The sequence below is a fragment of the Pinus tabuliformis genome, chromosome 8, assembly GCF_031772625.1.
Source record: "Pinus tabuliformis cultivar Carrire ecotype Pingquan chromosome 8, CPIR1, whole genome shotgun sequence".
Classification (NCBI taxonomy): Eukaryota; Viridiplantae; Streptophyta; class Pinopsida; order Pinales; family Pinaceae; genus Pinus; species Pinus tabuliformis.
This window is the reverse complement of record NC_142294.1, coordinates 368,709,519-368,727,324: the sequence shown is the minus strand read 5'-3', so window position 1 is coordinate 368,727,324 and position 17,806 is coordinate 368,709,519. Positions and strand designations below refer to the sequence as shown.

At 38.3% G+C, this 17,806-nt stretch overlaps 2 pseudogenes; one reads left to right on the top strand and one right to left on the bottom strand.

Annotated features, from left to right (window-relative positions):
- Positions 1 to 331: 331 nt before the first annotated feature.
- On the top strand, positions 332 to 6,008 carry LOC149235645 (protein RRC1 pseudogene; annotated as a pseudogene).
- A 2,645-nt stretch (positions 6,009 to 8,653) lies between these two features.
- Positions 8,654 to 12,622, bottom strand: LOC149235644 (large ribosomal subunit protein uL2-like; annotated as a pseudogene).
- Positions 12,623 to 17,806: the final 5,184 nt, after the last annotated feature.

Sequence of the window (17,806 nt, the reverse complement as noted above, 5' to 3'; positions counted from 1 at the left end):
TACCGCGCGGGTTGACCAGAAAGTGACCGTTGATGTCACTATTCATGATGGGATGCTCGACTTGAGACCAAATAGAGCGAGCAGCAGGCATTTAAGACATGAGTTATGGTAAAGATTAGGGAAAATATGTCGCCAAGGGAGCATTAATGAACCAGATTTGGGGAGAACAATCGAATTCAAATTCAAAAAGCACCATAAATTACAAAGGGCTACCTAGCAAACAACACTTGGTCATTTTCGAATTGAGCTATTGAGCAGAGCCCTGATTGTTGTGTGCTGAGCGTTGATTGAGCCCCTAAGTTCACAAGTGGTAGATTTCTGGACATATACAATGGCAACAGCCGAGGATGTTATGCAGATAATAGTAACAACCATTGAGGAGGCCGTGCAGGCCCTGATTGTGGGGGATGCTCCAAAAGGTGCCGGGATTCTGGTAGAAATCCTGAAATCACTGCGCACGCCAAGACCCAAGAAGGACAAATAAATGATGGTTCCCGTATGTGTGTCCCTGCGGAACCCGCTGCACACCAAGATATCAATGGAGGAGAAGGGGAAAGCCATCACCATTGAGACCGATGAAGAAGAGGAAGACCTAGAGGACCTAATCATCGAAGAAGACGAGGATGAAGGCATGGAGGAGGAAACTCAACTTGTGCACCCCCTGACAAGGTTGCTAGCCTGTGTGCCCCTGTGAAAAGGGAAGGTTATAGTCCCAAGGACCTGGATGAGACCAAGAGTTCACTCCAAACCCCGCTCCTCCTAGACAACATTATTTTTGAGGGCACACACATGGGATGGGTGCCGAGCCTAAACTTCAAAGATTGGGACCTCGTTGACCACGAGAAGTTTCCTCACCTTGAGACCAGGCACCTCATGAAGCTCAAGCAGAACACCATGATGGGGGGTACAGAATTAGAGGTGCGAAAGTGGTTGTGCAGAATGGAAAATGCTAGGCTACTGAACCTGCTTTGGGTGCCACATTTCCATCGCACCCCAATAACCATTTTCATCATCAGGCAGCTACTCTGCCTAGTGCATGATGGGTGTTTATGGCTAGAGGAGCCCATCCCCATCACAACAGACTTGATTCACCGCATCTCCTAGCTTCCATGCAAAGGAGAGGACCCCGCGGACATCTCGAAGGGGAAGAGCAGTGACTTGGCCATCATGGAGGCCATGAAGAAAAAATAGAAGCTAGTGAAGAGGAAAAGGGGCTACGCCATATCTAGCATCAATGACAAAGAAGTGAAAGTGGCAACCCAAATACTAGCTGGTAAGGTTATGCGCAAGTACTGTGCAGACGAAGTACCCATGCTAGTGGTCACACTGGCTGAGCAGTGCGCGAAGGGGTTCCAGTTTAACTGGTTCGAGTTCCTCTGCAAGGAGTTTTTAGAGAATTGTCATGAAGCTCAGGAAAAAGGCAAAAGATTCCACTGTGCATGGCTTCTACTGTCCATAGTGCTCCTAGCAGGGGAATTACTGGAGGATAGTCAATTTTCCATAATTGACAGGGATCCACCAGAGGCTGCGAAGTACACTTTTCTCTAGGCCACAAAGGATGCCAAGAGGATCCACGACAGTAAAATATTCTTGGTATTCATGGAGATGAACCTCAAAATGGGGATCAACAGTAAGTTGTGATTGTCACCCACCATCTACAATAACCTGCAGAGTTTTGCAGAATTTAAAATGGGCATCCATATGATTTACATCAGAGCGTGCAAGGACCTGACCAAACAATGGATAAAGCTACCCTTTGTAGCCACGAATGAAGTCATCTTTAACATACTAGAGGCATGGCTGCCGGAGTGGCGCGCCCCATACATCACGGAGATAGAGAAGTCGGCGCACAACGAAAGAAATACGAGGCCAAGTTGTGCATTACATAGTTGGCTGAAAAGCGAAGGAAGGAAGCAGTGGCAGCAGAAGTGTGGGCAGCACGGGATGCTACATAGACAGGAACGGAGAAGCAACAGGCCGCAGTAGCAGTAGCAGAAGCGTAAGAGGTAGTCATGAAGGCATGTGAGGGCTAAACGTAGCCTTTGCATGGGAAGGAAGCAGAGGAAGAAGAGGGAGGTGCGGACCCACGAACTGCGTCAACATAGTTGAAGCGCGAACACCCAACCGAGCAGACAAGGTCATGTAAGAAGGTCAAGGCATCAAAGTTGCTGATTGACCTGATCACCCTAACTGAGGGTGATTTTCATGACTTCGATGAGACAGTGCATGATGTCACCTATGAGGCCCTCCAAAATTTCATGTAGGAGAAGTATATTGTGTTGGGGGCCCTTAGAGTGTAGTTGCAGCAATTGCAGCTATTCCCTCCTCAGTCTGGTATCCTCTCAACTAGCCTCATAGTCGGAACAACGAGATCAGAACAAATGTTGCGCGCGTAGATGATGAATACCATAGTGCTACCAGAAGGGGCACTAGTGAAAACAAATGAGGTCGACAGGCCTACGGTTAGTGCACTAAAGGGTCTCGGTATCAACATAGCTACACTTTCGCGAGAGACCTTATATGTTTTACAGGATGGGATAACTGCAGAGTTGCAAGCTAGGGAGAGCTGCGCACTACAAGTCCTCAGTGAGCATAAAATGAATATGGAACAATTGAGCTTGCAACGTGATGAAGTGGTGTCGTAGAATCAACAACTTGTACAGGTAATAGACGACGCTTGCCAAAGTGTCCTCGGGCTGGCCATCCTAGCAGACATGTCAGTAGAGGCGCGGATCCACAGGTTAGTAGCAGGGGTACGTGAGGCGAGTGAAGAAATGACAAAGGTGCAACTAGAGTTGAACCTTCAGATCACCGAGCCACGGTGAAAGTCGCAACCATCCACCCCCAGAGAAGTTAGAGAATAGTGCGCTAGCACTATCACAGTGGGACTGGATGAAATTGGTAGTGTAGTGCAAGACTGCACCAGCATGTTGGAAGAATCATTTGAGGTATTCACAAATCTGGAGGAGGACCCCAAGATCCAACACTTAGAGACAGAGGTGCAAGAACTCCAACAACAGTATGAAAACATCAAAGGAACTGTGCAGGCGGTGGCCCTCACTTAGAGGCTCGCTTGGATGCAATAGGCTAAAGTGCTGAAAGAACAGGTGGATGTGGCATGACATAAGGAAGCAGTCCTGAAGGCGCATGTTCAGCCTTGGATCGACGAGGCCTTCACCATCACAACAGAAATTGAATGAAAACTCGCACAAATGTAGGGAATGCACGCACTGATGTAGAGAAAAACGTCCAACACAAAGGTCTCGGAACAACATATGCAACAGATCAAATCAGCAGCAACTCAGTGTGTTGTTGACCTCACTATAGTTCGAGAACAGTTGGAGGGACTTCGTATAAAGATCTTTGCGCTGACAAAGTGACGCGAGGACGAGTCACGATGTTTTTGTTGGGGGCCTTTTGGGCATGGAATTCCCTGAAGGCATGTTTTGGGGCTTAAAGACCAAGTTTTGACCGAATCTTGTTGTAGAAGCTCCACAAATTATGGGCGTGGGGCGAAAAAGTATAATAGAGTCACAGGGTTGTTCACCCTAGTTTTTGTAATGTAATGTCAGCTGCATAGACCTACCCATGGTCCGCAGACTATGGGATTGTATAAATAGAGTGAGGCTCTAAGTGTAGAAGAACTAACTAATAGAAGGATGAGAAGTCTAGGTGATTGAGTCTAAGTGAAAAGTGTTTCCGTGGGTCGTAGAGTAGGAGAAGGCTCTACAGCTGAGTGCGCAGAGGCATAGTAGTCTACAGCTGAGTGCGCAGACCCCTGCAGCTGAGTGCGCAGACCCCTGCATCTGCGTGCACGGACCGCTACAGCTGAGTGCGCAGGGTAGGTCGAGTCTGTAACCATTGGAAGAATCAATAAAGAGAAGTTTTTCTATAATTTTGTGTACCTTTTCCTGGTTTAGTGCATGACTAGATATAATTTGCAAATACATTGTTTATTTACTGCGCAATCGTGTATAAATGCTTTGTATTGCTAATTATAAGACATTCAAGTATGCAAAGGTAGTTAATTAACACGGGAAGATAAGTAAGATCTCGGGTAATAGCACAGAGCGCGACACAACCCCTAGTTAGGGCTACGCGAAGGTAGTGTATCGGGCCACGAGGAATGGGAAGTGCACGAAGCAACCTATGTGCAAGAGAAAACAAAGGACCAATCGAACCTCTCAGACATCTCAAGGGTGTGGAAACTTGGTTCTATCACGATCCCATACTACTTCGGGTGAGACCTCAGTCCGCACTCCGTGGACTGTTTCCAAAAGGGCCAGTAGTACAGGGATTTGTTTGGCTAATTAACTTCGAACCTAGGTCAGGCTCCAACAACCCGACATCAACATTGTACCTGTAGCTTTGATTTCTCTAGTTTGGTATACATCTATTTTTCTTGGTCTACATGCAATCAATATTTAGGTGCTTTATGATTCCATAGGAACTAACCCATCCTAAAGATAGGCTAAAACTTGAATTTTTAAAGCCATCCCTCCCTCGAATCTTTATAACATGATTTGCTTCATGCTTGTGAAAATAATATGTATCTTTCACTGCAAGAAATAACTCTTATAGACATATTTCCACAATAATCATTTTATCAATTTTGAATACGTCTAAGTTCCCCCACTCGTGTGATTAAATATGAACACGTGCATGAGCATGAGAAAGCCTAAACTGCAACTTATGCTGCTAGAAGGAGCAAGAGAGTGGATCAGGAATTCACCTTAAGAGAGGGCCAAAGAAATGAATTTGAGGACATGCTTCATCCTTTAACCTTGGAGAGAAATCAAATAAAAGAAGTAATGGGGTTTGCTTTTGACAATGTCGATGCAACTGGTAAGGTAGTTGAGGTAGTTACAGAGTCTTTGACACTAAAGGAGATTCCTATTCCAAATAAAGTTGCAAGACTCATGTTAGTTTCTGATATTCTTCACAACAGTAGTGCTCCTGTAAAAAAATCTTCTGCATATAGGAAAGAATTTGAAGTAGCATTGCATGATATTATGGAAAGCTTTAATGAATTATATCGAAACATCACTGGTCAATTATTGCAGAAGGTTTGAGGGAGAGAGTGATGAAATATCTCTAGGTTTGGTGAGACTGGTTTCTCTTTTCAGATGCTTATGTGAACAGATTGAGAGTTACCTTTCTTCAATATCGAAATTCATGTTTCCCTCCTTTTCATTCAATATGTGGATATGCCCCACCATTGAAGGACCTTAATAGTTCTCAAGCCAATCTTATAGACATAACAGATGGATCTGGTCCAAATCAAGATGTTACTCTAGTGATTGGAGAGGGAGAAGCAACTGGAGAATTGTTTAGTATTCCTCTTGTGGAGCTTGAAAGATGGTGTAGGAAAAATGGTTTGTCTGTTCATGGTGGGAGGGAGGTAATGGTTTCCCGATTTCTTAGCTTTAGATGAAGCAGAGAAGCATAAGAACCAAGGTCAAGATGAGGTGGTCAGGAATGGGTATAACTTTGCAATAGGAGGGAAGCATGCAAGAGAAACTAATGCTTATTTAAAATTGGTAGGGGGAAGGTGGAGCACAGGTGAAGAAATAAAATCCATACTTGATAAAGATAAGGAATATATGTCTAGATATAGGAAAAATGTTCAAGAAGAATCATCTTCATGGTCAGGGTCTGGGGAACGTGAATCAATGGATGCCTCTTACAGTGGAACTTTACTAAAATATGTTGGTGTGGTGGGAACCTCAAAGTCATCGTTCCCACAGCCCCCACAGCCCGATCTAAGACCTTTAACATGAAAATCTATGAAAACCCATCCTCTATTACAGGCTTCAAAGTGGACTTGTGAGGATCGTGGAACTGATATAGAAGATAAGGCAGAGCTTATGGGACTTGGTTTTAATTACTCTTCTTCTGGTAGTGAGGACATATTTGGGGGTTCTGGGAAAGAACACAAACAAGAAGTCACAATGGACAACATTGCTTCTACTCTTAATGACGATGGAATGGATGAAGGTCGCAGGTGATTCCCCTTGCCTCTAGGATGCTAATTTATTTTGTTCCTTTATATATATACCATCTGGTTTGATACTATAAATGTGTAATATCAAGAAAAATCGACGTCAAATGGAGGTAACACTAATGAGTATCGTGAGTCTCTTGAAGAACATGGCACTAAGAATGTTAGAGGAATTGAAAGAAATGTCTCTTCCCACATAAAGAGATTAAAAGTTGAATATGGGTTAATAGACCCCCTGACTAATAAAGACACTAGATCGGATTCTCTATACCACAGCCTTGGTTTTTCCCTTTTTACTACAGTTTTTATGGACATTTTTACATGGGTGTAACCATGACCTTTGAGTGCTCTATGTTTAATGCTAGTGACATTAGCGTTTCCACGGTTGTGGTGCGATATCATCCTTTGAGGAGAGGTTCAAGGCAAGGAAGAATAAATGGTTCTTTACAAAACTTAGGTTTTGAGATTCTCATTTTTGAGAAGCACCATGTTAGGACTTTCAAGTTTTTATATTTTGATCATTTATAGTGGCCTTGGTACCATCGTAGTGTTTGAAATTCCTGGACATTTTTGAGCTGCTTGAGAGTTTTCATAGGAAACTTAATGCTAGTCTATCTTATATTTACAACTTATTTAACATTTTTAGATTTGATTTATCTTGTATATGGGAAAACTGTATGGAATATTACATTATTGGTAATCAATTAGCAAGGAAACTGGTAATTTTTACTCATAAAAAAATAAATATCATAATAAGTGTAATATTTTTGTGGATCACTCTATGAATTTTTTCACATTTATATTCTGTCGTTTTTGCAGTAGAGAGTCATGAAATCTCTCTAGGTTTGGTTAGACTGGTTTCTCTTCTCAAATGCTTATATGAATGAACTGAGAGCTACCTTTCTTTGGGATGGAAATTCAAATGTCCCTCCTTTTCATTCAATATGTGGATATGCCCCACCATTGAAGGACCTTGATAGTTCTAAAGCCAATCTTACGAACATAACAAATGAATCTGGTTCAAATCAAGATGTTTATCTAGCGATTGGATTGAGAGAAAGAACTCGAGAGGTTTTTCGTATTCCTCCTATGGAGCATGAAAGACGGTGTAGGAAAAATGGTTTATCTATTCGTGGTGGTAGGGAGGTAATGGTTTCCCCATTGCTTAGCTTAGAACAATAAGAGAAGCATAAGAACCAGGATAGAGACTAGGATGTCAGGTACATGTATAAATTTGTAATCAAAGGGAAGCATGCAATAGAAATTGATTCTTATTTAAAATTTGGAGGGGGAAGGTGGGGCGCATGTGAAGAAAGGAAATCTATACTTGATGATGATAAGGACTATATGTCTAGATCTAGGTAAAATGTTCAAGAAGAATCATCGTTATGGTCATGGGTTGAGGAATGTGAATCATTGGATGCCTCTTGCAATGGAACGTTACCAAAAAAATGTTGGTGTGGAGGTGGTAGTGTTAGTGAGGTGCCACCAAAAGTTTAAAATATTCTAGGAAATGTTAAGGAAAATTATTTTCTCTACTCCATAACTCATATTTCGCCCCATCAGCATTTTGATAGACCAATTATCAGGATCATAGAATGATATTCTCTTTAATGAGGGAGTCCAAGGGCTAAAAATTTAAGGATGCGATCAATCTATTTTTTAAATAGACAGTCTTCTTTGACTTGCAAGGAATTAGGTGTTAAACTCGTTGCTGAGCCAATCTTCTTGACATGTCAGAAATTCTAGTATGACTTGGGGCTAAGCTTGACTGAGAGGAGTTTTTTTAATACTATTTATTCAAGGAAAATAATCAAATTCAGAGTCCATTTTCATTATGATTCATGAAGCATAGTAAAAGAGTTGGTGAGCTTAATAGGGCTCATCCTTGTCACGATCTGTTACACTAGAATGACATGAATTACAAATGGTTGAGATATGATGTAAATCTTGGGAAATTTTGACCAAAGAAATAACTCGAACTTGACACCTAAGATATGATATAAATCTTGGGAAATTTTAACCAAATAAATAACCCAAACCTTAAACCTGGTAGCGTGAAATCAATTGTTTGAAGTGTGGCTATTGAAGACAATTTTATTAAATAATTTTAAAAATTAACATACAACTAATTTATAAAAAGCAGGGAGTTTCATTGTCAATCAAATGTAAAACCTGATAACAATTCAAGCGATAACCCTCAATGACAATCTAGAATTGATAAGGCATACTAGAAAAATGTTCAAAACTCATTGGGAACATCCTAGTCCTACAGGCTGCTCATATAAAGCAACCAAAAATGTTACCTAACCTGGGAAACATGGAATTTTAATGATATAAAGTGAAAAAAAAAGATAAATAATTAAAATTGGTTATCAGAACCAACACAAATAATGAATGATAAACAAAATGAAAATGGGTAAAACTGTTGCATACCCACTCTACGAGCTTCCATCGATGCTTCCCAGGACTAAGTAAGTCGTTCAACTGGTGTCCACTTCCTCGTATCCACAGTAGAATTCATTAGATACATTATGACAAAATAAAACACCAAAATAAGACAATGAAATCCTTGCAAATATAAATGAACTAAGATTAGTTGTCCATATTTGCAGCTATTGATGCAGCTTGTCCATGTAGATGAACAATTCTTCAGGTAGAAATAAGCCCAACTTTTTTCCCTGGTGGTGCATCATGACGTACATTACTAGCATGACCAATATGTTGATGACCACCATGAGGATGCTCAACTAGATTCATAGCCACACCACGAACCTTGGGCCAACAATTTCTTCTGACCTTGTATTTGTGGTATGCATTGCCAACCTTGAGCATTGGTTTTTCTGTTCTTCCACCTCGAGCAACTTGACCAATCATAGATCTACAACCACTTGGCACAATATTCATAGCTCCAGAGGGAAGATTCACCCTAGAAAATGAGACAATCACATCATATAACAAAATTTAAATTCAACATAGAACCGAGATTCAACACACAATCTGAAAATAAGGCCCCAAGTAACTTGTAAACTGTGATTAACATGTTTCCTATAAATTTTAAGAAGAATTAAAATAATTATTTTTCCTTTCTAATATTCCCATTCAAACAACGTAGATCTATCGATCCATGATAAAAGTTAAGCAGTCCCACTCTTCGTTCTCATGTTTCCACTACCAAATATTCTAGCTTAAAGTCATTTAAATAAATTTGTTGATGTTGACTATGCTATTTTTTCTATGCATGGTGTTATAAGCTAGACGAAAGCACTGCATGAGACATGTTCTCTTATTTTCAACTCCATTTTTATTACATGCCACCTTGCATATCTATTATCCATAAAGATTATGGGCGTGGCACTTCCAATAAGGTTATGTAAGTTGATTCATTGGTTACTCATGTAAATATTCTTCTAACTCATTAAATATATATGTGTAAAGCTAAGATAGGGCTTATTTGACCTTTTCATATTGCTCGGTTTTTCCTATAGTGTTTACTCCCCGATCTATTGGAAAGACTAATATCTACTAGCATATTTGTGGAGTCAATTCTTGGCTATGAGACTAACTGGTCAGAATCTAACCCATGAAAGTCACCCAAGGATTGTTCTTGTCCCCATCCACATGAAATGGCTCCTTGGAGAGTCAAATAGCCCACAAGGACCACATGTCAAAAGAACGATTTGAATCTAGGTGGAGAGGATAACGTCTCCTAAACATCCAAGCTAAAGCTTGTTAACTTATTTGAAGCTTGTGATTATGCTTTCATGCTAAACACAACTTTTTGCTTATTGGGCTCCAAAAATCTCACGTTGTCTTTGCAAGCATACACCATCCACTTACGGATATTCAATCACCACAATCTCTCTGCTTGTGGTTTCACACTCAGTGGTAGTGATGACCCAAGACCTACTCCAACTGTCCCTCTATACATATGATAAATGAAAAGGGCATATAGGAATTCAGATTTTCAATAAAAAATGGCTTGGCTCCTCGAAAAGCTCCCCTTAACAAAGAAACAATCCCTTTTGCTTTGATGGATTCAACCAATAGAGGGATGACCCAAAAATTTTTCTCTTTAAAGGATTTTCTTTTATCTCAAATAATCCCTCACGTTCATTCTTTTACACCTACAAGCCAACCTTTGTATTGGTTCTGATTCTCTATGCCTCCTAGGTTATCGTGGAGGAGTCTTACTACCATGCACATAGGTTGATTCTATACTAAATAATGTATGTCCGATGCTGAAATATATCAATGTGTATCCAAGTCCTGAGGCTTCTTCTTGCAAACTACTATGGTGATACACCCCAGGGGCAAGAGTTTTTCATCATTGCATTTATCTTTGTTCTTGACAAAGAAAATCTTATGTACAATATGCCTTGGTTTATGGAGGGTTGAATATTTTTTTCCAAGGCCATGGAAGATAGGTTTTAATATATTCATTGAATTCTTATTCTTAGGCATTATCTGGGTGCAAATGTCTAGCCTTCCTATTGGATGTATGAATGCCAACTCCCTCAAGGCAATTAGAAATTTTTTTGTAGATTTGTTTCCATGGCCACAAGGATAGCTCATCTGTCAAATTATGCCTCTACCCAAATACTTTAAATTGATTTGAGAAAGGGTCTTGCATAAAAATTCATGATATATTATAATCGCTGCAATTGGACATAAATGTTGGATTATGAACACGTTTCTTTCTGATCATAACCTCATCTAACGGCTAAATCTGAAACTTTTTCTCAGGCACGTATGCACATAAATAGAGGACCACTTGATGAGAGGATAGTGTGTTCAATCACCACTGGGTAGGAAAAATATCACATAAATATATCTCAGGCCCTCTTGAGTCTAAAATGCTCACCTTCCTCTGGTACTGGCACTCGTCCTACCAATGTTAGGGGAACGGTAGCAAATAACATTCGGGATAATATGTCATATTAGCTAGGGGATATGTTGCATCTAAAAGAAAATAAAACCAGACCTATCTGATAAGCTTAAGGGTGAATGTAAATCTTACATCCTCATCGGGCCAGTTCTGGTCCTGAGATGTTGGGTGAAATTGTAACAAATGATGTGGCTAATGTGTGTTATGAGAAGGGGAAGATCTTGGAAATCAATCCTTTGAATAAGCAGACAGGTGAAATCCAATCATTATTGCTAAGGAACCCTGAACTTCTGTGAAGTCTTGTTTGAAATATAATGACAAGGGTTAAACTGAATTTAAGTTAAATAAGAAATAAAAGGGGAAAAATTTCATATTATATGACCCTTCAATCAAAGGGAAGGTGTAATAAATTGATGCTTTTTGGTCAAATTTTGGATTGAGTTTTTGATTAGCTAGTATAATATGTACTGTTGTGAGTCTTGAAGTATAAAGTGTCTATCGATCATTTACATAAATACCAAACAATGTATCATATAATCTAAATACTTGACATAGAAATCTTGTACATTATTTTCTTTCTAATAAACTTTTATTTACTTGCAACAAAAATGAAATTGAAGGAAAACACAAATTGTTTATGCACTAGAGACTTAATTGGTTTTCAAGTAGGGGTGGTGATACCGCCCACTAGACTTCAATTACCCCATCACTGTGACATGTTTAGATAAAGTCATGAAGAGAGGATAGCCATGGCTAGCACATGCAGGCCGGTGGGGCAGTGAAGCCTATCTCGTAGTACTATCGACTTTTTGCAAATCCAAGTATTGTTTTGGAAGCACTAAAGATAAACAAAAATAATTTATGTTTTGAAAGAATATATTTAAGACTTTTACTTTTTAACAAAGATCCCAACTTAAGGTTTTCACGGTTACCAATAAACTCCTAGAGGTAGGAATCAGAAACAAACTCGCTAATGCAATTCAACCTAATGATATTGAGCAATTAGATCTCCAAATACAATTGTCACGAGGGAAAACATAGCGAAACCCTAAGAATTTCTACGGTTGAAAACCATCATCCTAAAAATATAAAAACCAATCAAACCTGGTAGTGCTATTGTCAGGATTGTGGTCGACACCAGTGGTGATAGAAACAAACCCACCCTAAATATAATTGAAACGCAAACCTGGTAGTGCCGTTATTGATATTGTGGTTGATGACGATGGCGTAGTCTCTAGAAGACCTAGCAAAGAACCCTGATCATTGACATTTTTTTCCACGTTGCAAACAATGGCTCCCTCCGGAATAGACCTCAAGGGAAACACGTTACACACAGTCAAATTGGCCTTGCTTCTATAGTAAACAAACTATCCTGTGTACATACCTTCATTTGCTACCAAGAGCTATTTCAGATGCTTAAAAAGGAATGAGTTCTCTAAGGTCACCTTGCAGAGGGGAGCACTGTGGCTAGGGTTGTGTATGTCATCAATGACAATTCCCTTGATGTATCCATTGTGCTCGCCATAGATGAGGCTTCTGAAACATGCAGGTCCCTTCATGTGATGGGTGTGGGATTTGAACAGGGGTCTTGCTCCTTTTCTTTGTGCACGAATAATGTGACCCGTGTCTGAAGACCAAAGTAGATCACTACACAAAGAGTTTGGATCTATTGTGAAAAATACGAAAATTGGATAATTCCATTCGTATATGGAATTGTTTGGAAAAACTTCCATTCATTTTGCAGGATTAGTTTATCATTTGCCTATAAAGAAATTGGGTTGAGAGTTTATTCTATATCTACATACGTAGAACGGTGGCCACTAAAGCCAAAATAAATAGTCACAGGATGGAAGAATTTGAGTTGTGAAGTCAAAAAATTCGATGTGCAATTTAAATTATTTGAAATTTTAAATATATTTATATTAATTAATTAATTTATTTTTATATTTTTAATATTTAAAATTTAATTATATATTAATTATTAAATTTAATTAATTGAAATGTTTAATAGGTTTATATAAGAAGAAATTTTATATATTTTTAATATTTCATATTTAGATTTTCGATTAAAGTTTTAAATTTTGAAAATAAAATAAATTTTTGGAGGGAGGACTGAAATGAGTTTTTTTTTGGTGAATTGTAATTTTAAAACTGTTTATATTTGTCAAAATTAATAAAAATTATTTAAATTTCAAAATTAATGGAAATAAATAAGCACGAAGTGGTTGTTATAGAAAGAAAACTACATATTTGTTAACATTTAAGATGTATCTCTACTTGAATGGTTTGTGAGGCACAATACTTGCTAAGGTTTTGCAAATGGGGTAACAAGCTAAGTGGGCTTGATTGTGGAGAAAACTCAACAGTTAAGCGTGCTTGAGTCAGAGGCGATTTGGGATGGGTGACCTCCCAAGAAGTCTTGGTTACCAGGTGCAAGCCTCGGAAGTGATGATTGACACTATGTGATTCATTTCATGAGTTTCAATCCCACCTTTTCACCCATGTGAGCATCGCCGGATGCAATGAGTGGTAAGTAAACTATTCAAAAATCATGAGAAATTAGTGAGTTACGATTACCTCTCATGGAAATGGTCATATGTGAATGACTTACTTAATGCAGTTTAATCGCAAAATGATATCAAATATAATGCACTACGTAAACAACCAAATACTTAAATTTAAGATGTATGTTGTCAAATTTGTTTAGAATTGAAAAACTATTATTCTAACTTTTACCATATTGTATCGAATTCGAATCTAAATCCGAATTCGATCTTGCTAACTATGGTTTGAAGTAATGTGATTAAAGAGTTTTTGTCTATATCCAATGGTTGTTTGATGCAAATTCCATGATTCCTGTACTCATGACCCCAAATACAGGGATTGCATAGAAGATGAACAATTACATGATTTAACATCATGGACTACAGACTTTGTAAGGGTGGAAGAATCAATCATGCCATGGACAATACAATTCAAATTCAAATTGCGCAAACAATCCATCAGTAAAGGCTCGCTACACTAGTATGATAGTGAAATTCTGCAATATAACAGATATCAAAGATATGGAATTGGTAGTTCAGAACTAGTTGTCCCTAGTTCAATTGCCATTATAAGCACCAATAGATTCTGAAATCACTGGGGTGGTTGAGATGCTAGGATTTAGGGGCACCAAACACAGATATCTATCGAAAATCCAACCCCACCATAGAGATCTGGATCGTCCAGGTGCTATTGTCACAGAAACAATGCCAAGTTGTAAAACAATGGCAATTATCAAGGAAGGATATACAATTTATAATCCCTGGGGTTTACCACCAAGGCACCCAAAACCCAAAATTTATGGCCTCTACAGTTTAATCATTTTTTCCCTCGTGATCAACCAATTCTAGTCCACACATTTATACCATGACAGCAAAGCCTCCTCAATGAGAGCTGAAATTTCAATGAGAAAATAAAAGTAGAGGAAGAACTCAAAAAATAAAGCAAGAAAAGTGAATTGTGAAAAAGAGAAAAACAAGGAGATTGAAAAACACCTTAGAATCCCAACAATGTGAATTGCAGGATAGAAGATTCGGGCATGCATGGGAAGATGGTGGAAAGATGGCTAGAAAAATTATGTAAATGGGAGAGGCTTACTGATCTCACATGCATGTGTTGCAATCAAGACAACATGAAGCCTTCCTTTGTTTCATATGATCCCCCTGTTCATTTCTTTCGAAATGCCAATTTTTACCCATAGCATCCAACCTGACAATTTATACTCCTCTCACTTGCAAAAGAGTTTTAATTGAGTCGACTTCCACAAATTATATATTAAAATTGATTTAAAAATAAAATAAAATGGCTATATTTTTTAATATTAAAAGTTATTTTTAAATTTCCCCATGGTGTAGATCATGATAGAATGGGTTGTTAAGGAAATTCTTATGATGTTATTGGTTTAAACTTCAATTAGCTCAGTGTTCCACGTGTGAGGCAATGTTTTTACACTTCGAGGTGATTGTGGTAGTGGCTAGAATTGGTCCCCTGTCACGTAAGTACAAGCTCGCTATAGTTTTAGATTCTTCCATATACAAAAAATAACAATAATCATATTAATATTATTTTTTCAATTTTATTAAATTATTTATTTATCAAAATTAGATGTTATTAAAAGAACATGATTTTATTTGAAGTAGTTTAGGCGATGTGAACAAGGGAAACTAATTTCCTTGTAAGCATTTTCTAAATTATGTATCCACTCAAACACTCTCATAGAAAAAAAAAAATATTCTTAACCCCATCCAAAATGCCTGAAAGGAAACTCTCAGGAAAGCCACCAAATTTCACCTTGGAAGCCTTCTCTCACTCTTTAGATTACAAGAAGGATATCCTTGTCGAGGGGGTAATCCTTAAAGATCGAGCTAAGCTAGGTCATTGAGTAATGAAGGGAAGTTCCTTAACGAAGATAAGTGTGTGAATAGTCAAACAAACCATGCTTTATCTACTTGAGCCTTACATGCATTCTCAAACAACTCGATATTTGACTGAGGTGCATCTCATCATATGACTCATTCCATTAATTTTCTTCCATCTCCATTTGATTGTAGTGTTTCCCATATTGCAGTGGGAGACTCTTCACAACTTGGTGTTCATTGATCAAACACTGTGCAGTTAGATGATGGTTGCATCAAGAAATTTTTTCTTGTGCTTGACATCTCCAAAAATTTACTTTCTATTTACTATATCTACCATTCCAGGGATGGGAAAATAGTTGAGTCTTCTCCCAATGGTGTAGTCATTCAATAACTACAAAATACAAAAATTGTTGTTGCATATGGATTGGTAAATCACAACTCTCGCTTATACAGATTTGTAGGTTTTGAACCTTATTTTGGTAACTATTTTACTGCACATGCTGATTCATTAAGTAAGCTTTGGAATGAAATATTTTGACACCTTAACTAAAAATATTTGCAGCAAATGAATTCTCAAAATATTTTTCTTGGTCTTCCTAAGGTGTCATGCACAGATGGAGTTTGTCTAGGATGTGTTCCTAGAAAACAATATCAAGGCCCCTTTCCAAAAGGGAAAGAATTATGGGCTATTGTTCCTCTCAAGTTGGTGCATAGTGATCTTCTGATATTTCCAACCCATTCCATTTCGGGAGCTAAGTATGAACTTACCTTCATTTATCATTTCTCACGTAGATATTGGGTGTATTTTCTTAACTTTAAAAGTGAATTCTTGGCTACTTTCAGAACATTTAAATATTTTGTTGAGAAGAAATCATCTCTTTATATCAAGAATCTACGCACAAATAATGGTGGGGATTATGTCAGTTAGACATTCAAATATTTTTGCAGAGAACATGGCATCTTGCATCAACACTTTGTTTCCTACACCCCTCAGTAGAATGGCGTTGCTGAAAGGAAGAACGCGACATTGAAAGAAATGGCCAATTGCATGATTCAATCCAAGAACCTGCCATCCTCCTTCTGGGCTGAAGTAGCATACTGTGCCAATTATATTTAGAATCATATGCCCTATAAAGTAGTGTTACTTATGATTCCAGCGGAAGCTTGGACTATTGTCAAACTTGATGTCTTTACTTTCAGAGTCTTTGGTAGTGCAACATGGGCCTTGATTCCAAATGAGAAATGTAAAGCTATGGAGAAAAAAAGCCAACCACTGTTTTTGGTTGGCTACTTTGAAGACATGAAAGCATATATATTGTTTGATCACATTTCAAAGGTTTTTTTGTTTCGTATACCTATTCATTTTTATTAGAACTTCAAAAAATCATCATAACCCACTCTCTTCATATATTACCATGATTATGTAGGTCATGATGATACTTTTATTCTCGATTATCAAGAGGATGATGAGAATCCTTCTCCTGAAGATGAAAATCAGCTAGAAGAACAACCACTTCGTGCATTTGATAAGCCTACATAGGAACAAACTTAATCAAGAACAAGGGAGGAGAAGCCTTTTCTAGAAGAAGCAGCCTGAAAGGTATGGATATGATGTGTCTGATTTTAGTTATTTTTTGCCTGCTCCCAGAAGTATTTAGCCCAAGATAGTTGGTATTTCTCTTTTCAGTCATTCCATTTTAGAGGATCCCCAACAATTTTTTGATGTTGTTGGGATACCTTAATGGAAATCTTCATGACAGAGGAGTATTCTTCTTTGATGACGAATCACACATGGGATCTCGTTCCTCTTCCCAAGGGAAGAAAACTAGTTCATTGAAAATCGGTCTATAGGACAAATTATGTTGCACATGGTACTGTTGACATGTATAAGGTACAATTAGTGGCCAAGGGTTTTTCATAGGCAACTGAAGGTATTGATTATTTTTAATCTTTTTCTCCTCTTGCCAAAATGAATTCCATATGTCTTTTTTTGTCTCTTGTTGCCTCACAACACTGGTTAGTTTATCAGATGAATGTGAAGAGTGCTTTCTTGCACGAAGATTTGCAGGAAGAAATCTACATGGAGCAGCCTCTTGGTTTTGTGCAGGACTCTTCTCTTGTCTGTAGGCTTCATCATTCTTTGTATGGTGTCAAACAGGCTATGCGAGCTCGGTATGAGAAGATGGATAGTTTTCTACTAACAACAGACTTTTCTCGTTGTCACTTAGATCCTACAGTTTATACTAAAAGAGAAGGAATTGATCTTTGGTATTATTTCTATATGTGGATGATTTTATTATTACTCAGAGTTATTCATCCATGATACAGAGTGTACAACAATAGTTGATGAAGAAGTTTGACATGATAGATCTTGGCTTTATGCATTATTTTCTTGGTTTGCAGGTTCATTAATATTTAGATGGAATCTTCATTTATTAGCAAAAGTATGCTCTTGATTTTCTTTAGAGATTTGGCATGGTTGATTGTAAGTCAACGCCCTCTCCATTTCGGCCAAGT